Source organism: Schistocerca cancellata, chromosome 8 (genome assembly GCF_023864275.1).
Source record: "Schistocerca cancellata isolate TAMUIC-IGC-003103 chromosome 8, iqSchCanc2.1, whole genome shotgun sequence".
In the NCBI taxonomy this organism is placed as follows: domain Eukaryota; kingdom Metazoa; phylum Arthropoda; class Insecta; order Orthoptera; family Acrididae; genus Schistocerca; species Schistocerca cancellata.
In genome coordinates, this window is record NC_064633.1 from 139,670,249 (window position 1) to 139,689,344 (window position 19,096).

Consider the following 19,096-nt stretch of genomic DNA (forward strand, 5'->3'; position numbering starts at 1 on the left):
TAAAGCAGATGGCAGACTGAGATTCATTGGAAGAATCCTAAGGAAATGCACTCCGAAAACAAAGGAAGTTGGTTACAGTACGCTTGTTCGCCCACTGCTTGAATACTGCTCAGCAGTGTGGGATCCGTACCAGATAGGGTTGATAGAAGATATAGAGAAGATCCAACGGAGAGCAGCGCGCTTCGTTACAGGATCATTTAGTAATCGCGAAAGCGTTACGGAGATGATAGATAAACTCCAATGGAAGACTCTGCAGGAGAGACGCTCAGTAGCTCGGTACGGGCTTTAGTCAAAGTTTCGAGAACATACCTTCACCGAAGAGTCAAACAGTATATTGCTCCCTCCTACGTATATCTCGCGAAGAGACCATGAGGATAAAATCAGAGAGATTAGAGCCCACACAGAGGCATACCGACTATCCTTCTTTCCACGAAAAATACGAGACTGGAATAGAAGGGAGAACCGATGTACTCAAGGTACCCTCCGCCACACACCGTCAGGCGGCTTGCGGAGTATGGATGTAGATGTAGATGCAGATGTTATGCTGTGATGGTTGACCGAATAGCAGACAAGTGCTACGCTAGAAGGCGAGCATTGTGCAAATCATAATTATATTTTATGGGAGCTCTTCAAGAACTAGTTGCAAATATATGATACCTAAATCTGTTTACGAGGAACAGTCGGATCTATCTAATTTAGTGAACGATTCTTTGCTCTGCACAGTGGGATAGGAGTTGATAACGGATTGTGCATTGACTGTTGACTTGAAGTCACGACACATGCGAAGAACAACCGTTGGCTTTCGAACCACTTTCAGGGGCTATGGCCAATAGCTTGATGGGATGTGTTTAACAACTATGAGTCTCTGCAATCTATCAAGTTATATTTTAGTTGCTGATCTTAATGTGAATTGTATTGGACGAGCATGGGAACAATGAAATTATTGGAGATCAGTCGCCCGCATCCAATAAAATCAGTTGATAAGTGCTTCATGTGAATTATGGCTGATAGGTACCTCGAGGAGAATTAAAAAGAACGGTGTACTGCCTTTGGGAGGCATCTCACGGGGCTGTGTCGGTCCAGACGGTACGGTTCTGTCTCCACACAGTCAGGAACATACGCGTTCACCACGAACAACAATGCAAATCCGTCTTTTGTGATATATTCAGAAGACAGGAAAAGGAACATCTTAAAAAAAGGCTGGATCAGTTCTCTTCTCCAGCGAGTGCAGGATTTCATGATCGTTGTACAAGGTTGCTGAGGCGGCCAGGTACCATTCTAAGTCTCAAACGTGTAGCCCCACAGGTTCAGCAGGTGGTGGGTTAGTCACCTAGTATCATTACTGTCAGGGCAGTTTTGAAAGCCTTACACTAGTGAGCCTGTGAGTTCAAAAGAGATTATGACGTCGGTTTTTATTGCCCTGAAACATAACCCCTTTGAACGAAATCTGACCCATATGTGAAGAAACGCAATTCGACTAATTTTGTTTTTCAATTTAGTTCTTGGATGCATTACGTGTTTCCACCCTCTGGTCATATGAGTTCAGCGTTGTTGAACATGGTCGTTTTTGTTGTAAAACGTAAACTTTCAAGGCTGGAAATGTTACTGTTAATAAAATGTTCCTGGCCATTATGCCGTGATCAAATGTGTTTCACATTAAAACCAAACGTTCCGTCCCCATCTGCGGATGACATTTTCAAGGGGGTTCAAGAGGGGCGTAGTTTCTTCGAATGTCTGATGCACACCCTGGCTCCCAGATGACTGCAGCAAAATTCCAGAATCCAGATGTCACTCATCTTCATGCTCTCCTCCTTCCTGGGGTGTTTTGCAATCTCTATGGCCTCTCTGTATAGCCATTCATGGTATCTGCTTGTGGCTGCCACTACTTGAGTTCTGTCAAAATGAAAGTGGTGGTCCCCTGGTTGCAAAGCATGTTCCGCAACAGCTAATCTGTCAATCTCCTACAGTTTCCCTTGTGCTCTTCGAGTCGTTATTTGACCGTTATTTTTGTAGTAGCCACGTCACCTCCCCACAACTGCACGGTATCCTATAAATCCCCGCGTTTTCTAAGGGTTGGCGAGCACCCTTTTCCGATTGCAGGTGATCTTGTATATTCCGGATGGGTTGGTAGATTAACGCGATGATCCTCTTTTTCAAGCTTTTTCCCTATGCGATCAGTAGTATCCATAACGAAAGACAGGAAAACTTTCAATTTTACCGGCGCTTGAGCATCTCTATGATAATTACGATCATTTCAGTGGTCAAGTGTTAGGGTGTGTGTGTGTGTGTGGGGGGGCATAATATTACAAGGACGCACTGACCTCCAAACCTATGACACGTTACACTCACCGGTCGATGTTACTGCGACACTGAACTCCTTTCCCACGTGCCTCTTTTTAGTGATGCATTCGACCCCGATTTCTCTTTTATGTATGACAATGCCCGACGTCGTCAAACAGCGCATTTGGTTGGTTGGGGCAGATGTGACCAAACAGCGAAATCATCGGTCTAATAGGATTAGGAGAGGATGGGGCAGGATGTCGGCCGTGCCCTTTCAAAGGAACGATTCTGGCATTTACCTGAAGCTAGTTAGGGAAATCACGGTAAACCTAAATCAGGATAGCAGACGTGAGTTTTGAACTGTCGTGCTCCTGACTGCAAGTCCGATGTGCTAACCACTGTGCCACCTCGTTTGATGCACAGATGGAGGAGCTCTTCTTGGTACTAGGTGACATTCTGTGAATGAATTGGCCTGCCCGTTCTCCCGACTTAAATCCCATCGAGCTCATGTGAGTTGCATTGGGGCGATGTATTGCAGCTCGCCCATATGCACCAATGACCGTACAGCTCTCATCAACCGCGCTGGTGGAGGAATCGAATGCCCTGCCATTAGAACTCCTTACCAACCTTGTGGCCAGCATGAGAGCACGTTGCAGAGCATATTGTTGCGGACCCTCCATGGTCGAAGCCAGGACTCTAGTTGGCAGAGCTGAAGCCGGGGCCCACTGCACTGTTTCTCGTCAGGAGGACAAGCAAGTTAAATAGCGTCAAGGGGCAGTGCAGAGTGATACAGCGGTATTCGGAAGTTTTCCTTTATTCAGCTAGTTTACAGAAGCATACTGTAGGCGCGCCACCCGCTCGCTGTTCAGCGAGTCCAGCGGTCTCAGCACTCCTGGACTGCTGACACAACTGCAGCGGTCATCAAGGCCGCCCAATGGTGAAAGTCAGCCACGCTCACCCAGTCGCCGCCCGCCAAGCTGTAGCGACTGGCGCCACTCCACTGCTCGTGTTACAGTCCCACTGACCTCTGCCCCGTTTAGCCAGCTCTGTCTGACCATGGGACGAAGGTGACTGTACTGGTCACCCAAGACCCTCAGCTCCTGCTGCTCCCAGGACAGGACCGGACTCGAACCCACGCCCTCCTGGACGCCATGCCACAACTTGCTGCTAGTGGTGCTTGCTGGATGGCAATACCCGCCGCCGCATTGCTGCGCCTCCCACAGCGTACGCCTCGCCTGGACCCGGTACACCAGGTAGAAAGCAAATGTGGCCCATCCTGGACCCGCTGCAGACCACTGTCACTGCCCTCCTTCAGGCAGACCATGCAATCTCCAAGTACCCAGCTGCCATTCTGTCCCACCCCAGTGTTGTGTCCCCCGAGGCGGAATACAGAGCGAACAAGTACATAGAAACAAAGTACAGGTTTACACAGAATATTTACAACATCGCTGCCAGACTGACCCCTATAAGCGTAGACCAGCACAGGTGTGACCCAACTCTCGACTGAGCTGGCACACCCCTAAAGCTGAAAGTGCCTTACCATTTATGCGGCTTTTCCCCTCGCTTCTGACGTAGCGTCAGAGAGAGACAGAAACTTTTTTTTTTTTTCCATCAGTCTACTAACTGGTTTGATGCGGCCCGCCACGAATTCCTTTCCTGTGCTAACCTCTTCATCTCAGAATAGCACTTGCAACCTTATTGCAATTATTGCTTGACGTATTCCAATCTCTGTCTTCCTCTACAGTTTTTGCCCTCTACAGCTCCCTCTAGTACTATGGAAGTCATTCCCTCATGTCTTAGCAGATGTCCTATCATCCTGTCCCTTCTGCTTATCAGTGTTTTCCACATATTCCTTTCCTCTCCGATTCTGCGTAGAACCTCCTCATTTCTTACCTTATCAGTCCACCTAATTTTCAACATTCGTCTATAGCACCACATCTCAAATGCTTCGATTCTCTTCTGTTCCGGTTTTCCCACAGTCCATGTTTCACTACCATACAATGCTGTACTCCAGACATACATCCTCAGAAATTTCTTCCTCAAATTAAGGCCGGTATTTGATATTAGTAGACTTCTATTGGCCAGAAATGCCTTTTTTGCCATAGCGAGGCTGCTTTTGATGTCCTCCTTGCTCCGTCCGTCATTGGTTATTTTACTGCCTAGGTAGCAGAATTCCTTAACTTCATTGACTTCGTGACCATCAATCCAGATGTTAAGTTTCTCGCTGTTCTCATTTCTACTACTTCTCATTACCTTCGTCTTTCTCCGATTTACTCTCAGACCATACTGTGTACTCATTAGACTGTTCATTCCGTTCAGCAGATCATTTAATTCTTCTTCACTTTCACTCAGGATAGCAATGTCATCAGCGAATCGTATCATTGATATCCTTTCACCTTGTATTTTAATTCCACTCCTGAACCTTTCTTTTATTTCCATCATTGCTTCCTCGATGTACAGATTGAAGAGTAGGGGCGAAAGGCTACAGCCTTGTCTTACACCCTTCTTAATACGAGCACTTCGTTCTTGATCGTCCACTCTTATTATTCCCTCTTGGTTGTTGTACATATTGTATATGACCCGTCTCTCCCTGTAGCTTACCCCTAGTTTTTTCAGAATCTCGAACAGCTTGCACCATTTTATATTGTCGAACGCTTGCTCCAGGTCGACAAATCCTATGAAACTGTCTTGATTTTTCTTCAGCCTTGCTTCCATTATTAGCCGTAACGTCAGAATTGCCTCTCTCGTCCCTTTACTTTTCCTAAAGCCAAACTGATCGTCACCTAGCGCATTCTCAATTTTCTTTTCCATTCTTCTGTATATTATTCTTGTAAGCAACTTTGATGCATGAGCTGTTAAGCTGATTGTGCGATAATTCTCGCACTTGTCAGCTCTTGCCGTCTTCGGAATTGTGTGGATGATGCTTTTCCGAAAGTCAGATGGTATATCGCCAGACTCATATATTCTACACACCAACGTGAATAGTCGTTTTGTTGCCACTTCCCCCAATGATTTTAGAAATTCTGAAGGAATGTTATCTATCCCTTCTGCCTCATTTGACCGTAAGTCCTCCAAAGCTTTTTTAAATTCCGATTCTAATACTGGATCCCCTATCTCTTCTAAATCGACTCCTGTTTCTTCTTCTATCACATCAGACAAATCTTCACCCTCATAGAGGCTTTCAATGTATTCTTTCCACCTATCTGCTCTCTCCTCTGCATTTAACAGTGGAATTCCCGTTTCACTCTTAATGTTACCACCGTTGCTTTTAATGTCACCAAAGGTTGTTTTGACTTTCCTGTATGCTGAGTCTGTCCTTCCGACAATCATATCTTTTTCGATGTCTTCACATTTTTCCTGCAGCCATTTCGTCTTAGCTTCCCTGTACTTCCTATTTATTTCATTCCTCGGCGACTTGTATTTCTGTATTCCTGATTTTCCCGGAACATGTTTGTACTTCCTCCTTTCATCAATCAACTGAAGTATTTCTTCTGTTACCCATGGTTTCTTCGCAGCTACCTTCTTTGTACCTATGTTTTCCTTCCCAACATCTGTGATGGCCCTTTTTAGAGAGGTCCATTCCTCTTCAACTGTACTGCCTACTGCGCTATTCCTTATTGCTGTATCTATAGCGTTAGAGAACTTCAAACGTATCTCGTCATTCCTTAGTACTTCCGTATCCCACTTCTTTGCGTATTGATTCTTCCTGACTAATGTCCTGAACTTCAGCCTACTCTTCATCACTACTATATTGTGATCTGAGTCTATATCTGCTCCTGGGTACGCCTTACAATCCAGTATCTGATTTCGGAATCTCTGTCTGACCATGATGTAATCTAATTGCATGGGTAAATTCCCATACATCAGCCACTTACACGTAGCCACTCCCAGCTCTGGCCTACTGCCTCACCGCATACATTGCAATAACCTAAAGCAACGCTGCAGTTCCCTGCCTCACTGTTGCTCCACTCCAAACAAATCGTACGTGCAAAACGCCACTGCAGCTCCGCCCCATGTTTACCCTTCCTAGCCTACTGGCTGTTGACTATCACCCCACACTAACAGCGGCCCCACACTTGATCGCCCAACCGCGCATTTACTGAATTTTAACAAACTTCCCCTTTCCTACGACTAAGACTAATACTAACACAGCAATATATCCTGTTAAGAACCATGTCTCGCCTTATGTAACGTCCATGCGCAACATCATGAATCGCGGTGACTTCAATATAATTATTGTTTTTGAATAAGTTGGTTTGTGTTCGCCTCACTGTGTATTTATTTCACTTACCTTCTGTACTACACTGTAGCAGTTGATTCAATGTATGGTTCATGTTTCATCCAGCTACGTTACTTTGTATTGACATATAAGGCGGAAGTTACTGTCGTTCTTAAGATTTGAGCAGTACTGTATTAGCTGGTGCGTGTCAAATTTCAGGCGACTCCCTGAAACACAAACCCACAGTCTTCATCCAATGATAAGCTACCCTAGCAGATGGTGAAGTGACTATAGATTCTTTCAGACAGATGACACGTGCATGAATATATGGCGTAAAATGTGTCTGAGGGCAGGCGACTTTGAATTTCAAGAGTGTACTGTATTGGGACAGGACAGTCCAACTACTGTCCATCCCACAGCCAACATTTCGGAAATGATTCATCTTTGAGTACAGTAACGCACAAACTGCCCACGTGTTGAACAGCTTCCTCCAGGAGGTGAGAATCAGTCGACAACAATATATTGCGATACCTGTTGACATGAGGCTGACTGAGCAGGCTTGGGTTGAATCGAAACACCGACCGCTTTGGAACAGTGGTGAAACACTGGACTCCTATCCGGCTGCATGGCAGTTCAAATTCCCTTCCGACCATCCAGATTTACGCAGCTTAAGGACAATGCCAGGAGGATTTACATTAATTTATCCATGCTAATTATGGTTGAGCTCTGTAGATATCGACAGGATTACATTTAGAAATTCAGAAACCATCCAGTCTTTGTATTGATTTACTTGTGCCTTCCACCGATTATCAGTTGGCGCAATAAATTCCTGCCTTCGTTAATACAATGTTCTCACAAATTTCAATTTGAACGGTGTCGCTGCTGTTTGTCTTGTATCTTGCATCTCCTTATTTCATCCTTATGGGCAAGTCACTGAAGCAATGACGCAGCGCAAAATTCGATTTGTGGTTGTCTGTTACAAAAATGGGCACCTGCCTTACAGCTTAATCTCGTGACCATGACTCGAGCATCTGCTTTTTCGTATTTTGTCTACTGGTTAATCTGTGTTATTATGGGAAAGCTAATGATAAAAATGAAGAACAAATGAACAAATTGAAACGATGCATAAATAAAGTTTATACACAGACCCAAACAAACAGAATATGCAAAATAAAAATGACCCTTAAATTATCCCACGCAAGTTAAGATAGGCAAGGCAGCTTACATCATCTGCCCCAGGCACGGATGCTATAAATTGGGTTGTCTGTCTTAACCTCCATAAAATAGATTCAGGACCAATTTTATCTCCCCCCTGCATACTGAATAAACCCCTCAATTACTGATATAACATGCTCACTTAATCAGTTAATGTAACAGCACTGGCATCAGTGGCAAAGTGATAGATTGTTCAGCTTTTACAGGCTATTTGACCAGCAGTCACTGCTCGGTCAATTCTCTCAACAGAAATAATGAAATACACAACTTAATGAAGACGAATGTGAGAGATGTTTATCAGATGATACGACGGTAACAGAATATTTAGCGTTACTTGAGCGGCAGCATGGACGACTTCGTACTTAGGTTGTGCTCAAACGTTCGAGCTATCTTCGTTACTGAGTTGTCACTAAAAGTAGGTAATAAGCTGCTTAGATGGTTATGTTATTGAAAACCGGCAGCCTTCTTTAAACTGCAAGTGTTTCACTATCTTTATTGTAATTAATTAAAATTTTGTAATTATTTCATCGACAATCCTTGAAGGTGTGGCATCACAGACTGCATTATAGCCAGAACAGGACTCGCCTCCAAGACAATGTCGTCTATGCGGGTCTTAATCCCATATACAAATAACAACAATCAGTATAATATGCGGATGCCTACTGCTCGTCGTGTCCGCTTTTTACTGTCCAGTAGTGTCTTTCGACCCAGTACAGTTAAATACGAAATGTTTCCGACTAAAACCGTTCAGGAGAAAAAAGTGGTAAACGACGGCATGGATCTCAAGACCGTCAAAGGTGTCAAGCCCACACACAGCAAAATGAAAACTCAGCTGTTACCTTACTGGAACAATGTCCCCGATTCAGTACGGTATTTCATCGCATTGTTTCCGCTGCATCCGTTAAAGCTCTCATGATAAACCCAGCGGAAATTAGCAAACTGTCTTCATAAATACTTTCTATTTGTATCCTGAGCTCTGTTTCTCGAAGTGATATTTGTGACATGCCACTCACGGCAGTCTAGGACTGATGACCTTAGCAGTTAAGTCCCGTAAGATTTCACACACATTTTTGAACACCCACGGCAACGAAAACTTTGCTGATCTAAAGTTCTTAAAATCTCACAAACAAACAAGTAAAACAAAAAGAAAAAAAATGGCTCTGAGCACTATGCGACTTAATTCTGAGGACATCAGTCACCTAGAACTCAGAACTAATTAAACCTAACTAACCTAAGGACGTCACACACATCCATGCCCGAGGCAGGATTCGAACCTGCGACCGTAGCGGTCGCTCGGCTCCAGACAGTAGCGCCTAGAACCGCACGGCCACTCCGGCCGGCAAAACAAAAAGAAACACTAAGTTTTAATCTACGAGTAGATGTCATAAAACAAATAATACTTTTTCTCTGAAGAAAATCTTGCCAATTAACTTATAGCGGCCGTGCGGTTCTAGGCGCTTCAGTCTGGAACCGCGTGACCGCTACGGTCGCAGATTCGAATCATGTCTCGGGCATGGATGTGTGTGATGTCCTTAGGTTACTTAGGTTTAAGTAGTTCTACGTTCTAGGGGACTGATGACCTCCGATGTTAAGTCCCATAGTGCTCAGAGCCATTCACTTACAGCGGCTGTAGCTCACAGCCATGCTATTTGTTTTTACAGGCATCATAGTCGGCTCTGATTGCTCAAAATGGTTCAAATGGCACTGAGCACTATGGGACTTAGCATCTGAGGTCAACAGTCCCCTAGAACACAGAACTACTTAAACCTAAGGACATCAAACACATCCATGCCCGAAGCAAGATTCGAACCTGTGACGTAGCGGTCGCGCGGTTCCAGATTGAAGCACCTAGAACCGTTTGGCCACACCGGCCGGCGTTTTGATTGCAAAACTATTTATTCATTAAGTCCATAATAGCAATTTCGGTCGTGTGGCCATTATCAAGTGGAGTACTGCGAACGCAGAGCGTACACACAGAATTACACTGCATTTGGAAATTATATAACAAAATAAAATAGAATGAAATAGCACTTTCCTCACGTTGTGCTTATGCACTAACAAAATTTTTTAAATAATATCTGACATATAGTGGACATATATATCATGCTTACAAAATGTATCAAGGAGGTAGTTCGAAAGTAGATGAAAAGTTTCTCTAATGATACAGCCGGAAATCAATACCTGTTGAGTTACGGGTCGTTGAAGATCTGCAGTACGCAGCCTGAATTTTATTTACGGATGAGGCAGGAATGACGAGATAAATGGTTCAAATGGCTCTGAGCACTATGGGACTTAACATCTGTGGTCATCAGTCCCCTAGAACTCAGAACTACTTAAACCTAACTAACCTAAGGACATCACATACATCCATGCCCGAGGCAGGATTCGAACCTGCGACCGTAGCGGTCACGCGGTTCCAGACTGAAGCGCCTAGAACCGCACGGCCACACAGGCCAGCACGAGATAATACATAGTAAATTACTACAGTACACACATGTGGGTAGACGCAAATCCTAGACCAATCATAGGAGTGGTGGCATCATTATCGCTTCAGTATCAATGTGGAGGCAGAAACAGTCGGTGACAGATTCACGGGACCACACACTTTACTAAACAGATTAACAGGTGCCCTATGTCACCGATTTTTGCCCGACGAGTTAGCAGCGTTATTGGAGGACGCTAAACTTGCACAAAGACAGCGACTGTGGTTTGCGCACAACAGGACGCTATGACATTTTCTATGGATCATGCTACAGTCCCTCACTGCAGCGTTTCACATGCGATGGATTGCTTAAGGAAGTCCGGCACCGTTCACCTGATCTGAATCCGTTGGATTTCTGGCTGTGGGGACATTTAAAGACAATGGTATATGCCCAATTCATAGACAGTGCGCAGATGTTTCAGGAGCGTGTAAGCAGTGTATGTGACGCATTCCGAATGAAGCCAGATGTATTGGGAAGAGTGCGTGATTCACTGCGAAGGAAGCTGAAAGATGTATGACGATGCGTGGTAAATACCGCCTTTAGTGGCTACTTCTTCGTAACACTAGTATGGGAATGACATGACACCTAACTCAACAGGTATTCGTTTCCGAACTTATTATTGTAAGAACTTCTCATCTAGTTTTGACCAGTACTATTTCCAATAAGAATATGTGACACGTTTTTTAAACACACTGTATACGCATTCATGTCACTTTTTTGTTTAAAAAAAAGGGTTACTTCCGCTCGCAGCGCCCAGAAGGAGCTATACGAGTCGGTCAAAGTGCAAATTTCGATGTCAGGAACTTATTGCCGTCATTCCCCAGACCGCTCCTCTAAGCAACAATTTCGGTAATTGTTATTCGAAGCACATTGACGGAAAAAAAATCTCAACACCAAGATGGAGGTGTGCAACATAAACGAACGTTGGTAGGCATGTTTCTACACTCCTGGAAATTGAAATAAGAACACCGTGAATTCATTGTCCCAGGAAGGGGAAACTTTATTGACACATTCCTGGGGTCAGATACATCACATGATCACACTGACAGAACCACAGGCACATAGACACAGGCAACAGAGCATGCACAATGTCGGCACTAGTACAGTGTATATCCACCTTTCGCAGCAATGCAGGCTGCTATTCTCCCATGGAGACGATCGTAGAGATGCTGGATGTAGTCCTGTGGAACGGCTTGCCATGCCATTTCCACCTGACGCCTCAGTTGGACTAGCGTTCGTGCTGGACGTGCAGACCGCGTGAGACGACGCTTCATCCAGTCCCAAACATGCTCAATGGGGGACAGATCCGGAGATCTTGCTGGCCAGGGTAGTTGACTTACACCTTCTAGAGCACGTTGGGTGGCACGGGATACATGCGGACGTGCATTGTCCTGTTGGAACAGCAAGTTCCCTTGCCGGTCTAGGAATGGTAGAACGATGGGTTCGATGACGGTTTGGATGTACCGTGCACTATTCAGTGTCCCCTCGACGATCACCAGTGGTGTACGGCCAGTGTAGGAGATCGCTCCCCACACCATGATGCCGGGTGTTGGCCCTGTGTGCCTCGGTCGTATGCAGTCCTGATTGTGGCGCTCACCTGCACGGCGCCAAACACGCATACGACCATCATTGGCACCAAGGCAGAAGCGACTCTCATCGCTTAAGACGACACGTCTCCATTCGTCCCTCCATTCATGCCTGTCGCGACACCACTGGAGGCGGGCTGCACGATGTTGGGGCGTGAGCGGAAGACGGCCTAACGGTGTGCGGGACCGTAGCCCAGCTTCATGGAGACGGTTGCGAATGGTCCTCGCCGATACCCCAGGAGTAACAGTGTCCCTAATTTGCTGGGAAGTGGCGGTGCGGTCCCCTACGGCACTGCGTAGGATCCTACGGTCTTGGCGTGCATCCGTGCGTCGCTGCGGTCCGGTCCCAGGTCGACGGGCACGTGCACCTTCCGCCGATCACTGGCGACAACATCGATGTACTGTGGAGACCTCACGCCCCACGTGTTGAGCAATTCGGCGGTACGTCCACCCGGCCTCCCGCATGCCCACTATACGCCCTCGCTCAAAGTCCGTCAACTGCACATACGGTTCACGTCCACGCTGTCGCGGCATGCTACCAGTGTTAAAGACTGCGATGGAGCTCCGTATGCCACGGCAAACTGGCTGACACTGACGGCGGCGGTGCACAAATGCTGCGCAGCTAGCGCCATTCGACGGCCAACACCGCGGTTCCTGGTGTGTCCGCTGTGCCGTGCGTGTGATCATTGCTTGTACAGCCCTCTCGCAGTGTCCGGAGCAAGTATGGTGGGTCTGACACACCGGTGTCAATGTGTTCTTTTTTCCATTTCCAGGAGTGTATATCTGAAACATGATGTAAATTCAAATTTTGCGCCAGTCGCGTAAGAGTGGTGCTAATAGCTTCACTATGAGGATGCAAATCAGGTTTCCTTTAAATACACGCGCCTTGCCCCGGTTCGCGCGGCTGCCCCCCGTCATAGGTTCGAGGCCTGCCTCGGGCATGGATGTGTCTGTTGTTCTTAGCGTAAGTTAGTTTAAGTTAGATTAAGTAGTGTTAAGCGTAGTGATCGATGACCTCAGCAGTTTGGTCCCATAGGAACTTACGGCAAATTTCCAAAAAATACACGCCATAACCGTCTTAAGCGTTAGTTACCTTTTGAGACTGGACGTGGTAAATTGATATTAGTCAAGGATGCCTTTAAGGCGAAAATGACGCCATTACCATCACCTCACTGAGTTTGAATGGAGTCGTGTATTAGGGCTACGAGATGCTGGGTGTTGCAGAAAGACTTGGCAGGAATGTAGCCACTATACATGACTGCAGGCAGCGGATGGTCATGTGGCAATGCCAAGAGGGACGACCGTCGTGTTCGGCGTATGGTTGTGTCGCACCATACTGCATCAGCAGCAGCAATCTGAGCAGCAGTTAGCACCAAAATGACACAACGAACTGTCACACGCGCTGCAGTCATGGACTGTGCGGCTGATCCCAGCGGAGGTTCGAGTCCTCCCTCGGGCATGGCTGTGTGTGTTTGTCCTTAGGATAGTTTAGGTTAAGTAGTGTGTAAGCTTATGGACTGAAAACCTTAGCAGTTAAGTCCCATAAAATTTCACACACATTTGAACATTTTTTTTATCTGTCACAAATCTGTTACTTCAAGAGCAACTCTGAGTCAGACGGCCTGTAGTGTGCATTCAATTCATTGGATCAAGCCCACTGGAGTGCAGGGTGGAGATGTGTTTCTGATGAAAGCTGGTACTGCCATTGATGGCCGTGTGTTGGTTAGAAGGAGGCCGGTTGATGATCTGCACGCAGCCTGTCCGTGTACTGGACACACTGTATCTACAACTGGAATTATGGTCTGGGTCCGAGAACTGTCGTGGTCATCCCACTCACTCTGGATGCAAATTTCTACGTCAGTCTAGTGATGCGATCTGTTGTGCAGCCATTCATGAACAGCATTCGAGAGAGTGTTTTCCAACAGGATAACGCTCATCCACATACCGCTTTTATAACCTAACATGTTCTACAGAGGGCCAACGATGTTATCTTGGCCTGCTCGATCACCAGACCTGTCTCCAATCGAGTACATGTGGAACACTATGGACGATAACTCCAGCGTTATCCACAAACACGTTTAATCATCCTTGAATTGACCTACCAAGTGCAACAGTCATGGAATTCCATCCCACAAACTGACATCCGGTACCCGTACAACACGACGCATGCACGTTTGCATGATTGGATTCAACATTCTGGCGGTTACAGCGGATATTAAAGTACCAGCATTTCACATTTGCAATGGCCTACCTCGCGCTTGCATTAACCTGCCATCTAGCAACCTAAATATGTTACCTAAAAAAATGTACTCCAGAAATTTCATTACTCTGCGTTAATTATGTTTTGGAGTTGCAACTTTTTTCGTTATTGTATGTTTCAATTTAATCTGAATGGCAAATACTGAATGAATAATAAAGTAAGGGTTTTTTAAAGTTTTTTTTAATTACCGCTACCAGTCACAAACTTTGTCAACTGTTGTATTACTTATTTATTTAGCGACATCTTTCGAGGAAATCCTTCATCTTCAGGCTAAATGGCATTACAAAAACAACTTTACAACAAGGTCATACTAATGTCACATAGTCTTTTTGTAAATGCTGTGGTCCTATTGTGGAAGAAGAGAAAACTTAGTAAGAGGCGATGTCACTTTGGAATCTGGACTGATGTTTGCACGGAAATAATAATGGCTATCACGAACATGAAATAGACACACTACGACAACGCACAAGTAAAATTAACAACAAAAAATGTGACACAGCTTTCTCACACAACATCCAAAAACCCAAGTATGTAACGTTACCATACGAGGTGCAGTCAAGTTCTAAGGCCTCCGATTTTTTTTCTCTGGACTGGAAAGAGATAGAAACATGTGCATTGTTTTAAAATGAGGCCGCGTTCATTGTCAATACGTCCCAGAGATGGTAGCACCATACGGCAGATGGAATTTTACTGCCAGCGGCGAGAATGAGAACTGTTTTAAATACTTAAAATGGCGACGTTTTCCTTACTTGAACAGCGTGCAATCATTCGTTTTCCGAATTTGCGTGGTGTGAAACCAATTGAAATTCATCGACAGTTGAAGGAGACATGTGATGATGGAGTTATGGATGTGTCGAAAGTGCGTTCGTGGGTACGACAGTTTAATGAAGGCAGAACATCGTCTGACAACAAACCGAAACAACCTCGGGCTCGCACAAGACGGTGTGACGACATGATCGAGAAAATGGAGAGAACTGTTTTGGGGGATCGCCGAATGACTGTTGAACAGATCGCCTCCAGAGTTGGCATTTCTATGGGTTATGTGCACACAATCCTGCATGACGACCACAAAATGTGAAAAGTGTCATCCAGGTGGGTGCCACGAATGCTGATGGACGACCACATGGCTGCCCTTGTGGCATGTTGCCAAGCAATGCTGACGCGCAACGACAGCATGAATGGGACTTTCTTTTCGTCGGTTGTGACAATGGATGAGACTTGGATGCCATTTTTCAATCCAGAAACAAAGCGCCAGTCAGCTCAATGGAAGCACACAGATTCACCACCACCAAAAAAATTTCGGGTAACCGCCAGTGCTGAAAAAATGATGGTGTCCATGTTCTCGGACAGCGAGGGCGTAATCCTGACCCATTGCGTTCCAAAGGGCACTACGGTAACAGGTGCATCCTACGAAAATGTTTTGAAGAACAAATTCCTTCCTGAACTGCAACAAAAACGTCCGGGAAGGGCTGCGCGTGTGCTGTTTCACCAAGACAACGCACCCACACATCGAGCTAACGTTACGCAACAGTTTCTTCGTGATAACAACTTTGAAGTGATTCCTCATGCTCCCTACTCACCTGACCTGGCTCTTAGTGACTTTTGGCTTTTTCCAACAATGAAAGACACTCTCTGTGGCCGCACATTCACCAGCCGTGCTGCTATTGCCTCAGCGATTTTCCAGTGGTCAAAACAGACTCCTAAAGAAGCCTTCGCCGCTGTCATGAAATCATGGCGTCAGCGTTGTGAAAAATGTGTACGTCTGCAGGGCGATTACGTCGAGAAGTAACGCCAGTTTCATCGATTTCGGGTGAGTAGTTAATTAAAAAATCGGAGGCCTTAGAACTTGAATGCTCCTCGTATTTAGGTGTTAGCCAAGATGTTTAAAGAAAACAGACATCAGGATCACCACTGCCACAAACAATAACTTAAAAAAGAAACTGATACGTCTCACATCCCACAGAGAAACTTAACGAAGCAGGAATTTATAAAATTACATGCAGTCATTGCAACTAATATTACGTTGGTCAAACGGGAAGAAATTTTAAAACCCGACATTGACTGTTTCTGACTTGGCAAACCGAATAAATCAGCTATAGCGAAACTTATAAATGAAAGAGGACACAGTGATATAATAGACAACGATCTCTAAGTTCCACATAATTTAGAAAAGAGCTGGAAAATGGAGATCTTGGAAGAAATGGAAGTATTCATCCATGGCCACATAGGAAGTAACGAGATCCTGAATGAAATGACAGACTTCAAAAAGTCACGTTTCTTTTTCAATTTGATTACAGTACTCCTAGAATAAAAGATACATAACATGACAGTCGTTTCACTCTAGCCCCAGCAATATTTTAGAAATATGTAAAATAAATAGTTTATATTATGATGTGTTCAATAATATTGTAACAGGTGCTCAATTTGTTATACATTTCGTCAACCTACATCTGTAATACGATAGCAAGACTTTCAGAAGACATGTAAACATCTGACACCACATAGATCGACAAATTGTCAGGCAAAACTACACCTTCCATGAAAACCCTGACATGATAAGCAAATCCAGTAGTATGTCACATAGCTCGGAATAAATCGTGACATTAAATTAACCAAAGTAATACGAGTAACGAGTGAGCAAATGGAATACCACAGACTAACACAAGAATGCCTGCTCGCATCTCGTGGTCGTGCGGTAGCGTTCTCGCTTCCCACGCCCGGGTTCCCGGGTTCGATTCCCGGCGGGGTCAGGGATTTTCTCTGCCTCGTGATGGCTGGGTGTTGTGTGCTGTCCTTAGGTTAGTTAGGTTTAAGTAGTTCTAAGTTCTAGGGGACTTATGACCACAGCAGTTGAGTCCCATAGTGCTCAGAGCCATTTGAACAAGAATGCCTAAATGCATGTCATACATTCCCACCGTTAGACAGACGCAGTTCCGATGGGAGAAACGAGAACAGAAGCCGAGAGCAGAACCGTGTTAAGCTGCAAGGCCCTGCGATAAGGGACGGACACCCACGTCGCCAGCTAACCGCTAGGACCACCCCCCAGCCCATGTTAAAAGCTAGAGCCCTCCAGAAGAACACTATAGATCTTACGATAACACAAAAAGGGCTACCCCAGCCGCAAGTTTTAGCGTGAGACTTTTTTGCGTCTCTGTTACGTTGCAAACTTTAAAAACATTGCCCCACCACGAAAAGTATAACGTTTCTCATTGGATGGACAGAATTTTTGTAGGCGGAGATTAAGGTTAACATTGAGACCCTGATTGGTCAGATGAAAACACAGCCAGATAGTTTTTTTAAACCAACTTCAGTAAATTGTAGTAAGGAGAAGTTATGAGAGAGTTGCTTCCGAGACGGCGAGGTGAGCGGAGCTGTGCTGTCGACCGCCCCCTGATGAACACCGACAAGGTAATGAACGCACACGATGCCACATAACAGCGCATAAAGCTTCACTCAGAACTGCAGAAGTCTCATCTGTTACACCCCCTTTTTGCGTAATACTAGTGTCGATCGTCAATTAAAGCTCATGGTGTTCACATTTGCCACTTGAAGTAAAAATCTGAAACGCGATGATTTTTCTGTTATATAGTTATTGAGAAGCCACATTAGCCACTGTAATTTACGACAAGTTAGATAAGTAATTAAAGATAATTGAGGGTCACTGTAGACCATTTTGATAGTTTTCTCTTTTGTGAAACTTAATTTAAACCTAGATTATAGATGTGATATGGCATAGGTCATCCTTCGATCCATTGTAGAACTTGGAAACCCATTCAGGGAATATTCGTTCACATTTTTGTTGAATGCAGTTGGTTTTTACCATCCTGTATTAAAACATCTCCTTTTATCAATAGTGCAATTTATAAACAATGTTTTGCAAGTAGAATAAAATTTCCAATGGTAAACTTAACTGCTTTTTCGACGTTATTTTACCAGCTAACTAAAAATAGGAAAGCCTTGAACCCCTTCCACTAAATTTAGTTAGTATTAAGATTCTTTTACAGGGAGTGCAGTGGAGCTGACGCTGAAATCATTAAGTATTTGGTTATATCATCGCTAGTCTCACTGAACTCTTCTGAACTCTACATGTCATATGTGGTCTGGCGTCTCCTTACCAGCAACAGGTCCCAGGTTCAAACTAGTCAATTCCCTAAAAAACACGCTCAGAGCGTCGTTGCGCGAAAGTGGTAGGGAGACACGATATAGAACAAACAGACACGACGCAGAATGTTAGAAAATCGATAATCAAATCGAAACCAGCTGTATTTGTACCGCCACATTGTCCACTACACTACAGAACTGTTTGTTGGGGTTGGGTTCCTTGGGAGAAGAGACCAAACAGCGAGGTCCTCGATCTCATCGGATTAGGGAAGGACGGGGAAGGAAGTCAGCCGTGCCCTTTGAAAGGAACCATCCCGGCATTTGCCTGGAGCGATTTAGGGAAATCACGGAAAACCTAAATCAGGATGGCCAGATGCGGGATTGAACCGTCGTCCTCCCGAATGCGAGTCCAGCAAGTGTTTGTGATCGTGTTTCCAAGCTACTGCTATGTTAGTGACAATTTGTGAACAGTGACCAAGAGAGCCACGGAAATGGAAACAGCTCAGCGCATCACAACGAGGCTGCCACGCCAGAAGAACGATATGAGTGACCGTTACAAAACATTGTCCTGCAGACAGCAGTCCAACTTCCAAAGTGACATCGCCTCTTACTAACTTTTCTCTTCTTCCATAGGATGACCACAGCATTTCCGAAAAGACTATGTAACATTAGTATGACCTTATTCTAAAGTGGTTTTTGTAATACCATTTAGCCTGAAGATGGGGGATTCCCTGGAAACATGTCGCAAAATAAATAATACAATAGTTGACAAAGTTTGTGACTGGTAGCGGTAATTTAAAAAAAAACCTTTACCTATTTCTGGAAACAGTCACGGTCGAAAAAGAGTCAAAACAGCTTCAAATTCTTGAACATTTGCTCACATTCGTAAATTTGAGACTGTTAAATTCAACTATCACACGAGAGAAATGCTCCATTTTTCAGTTCGTCCATT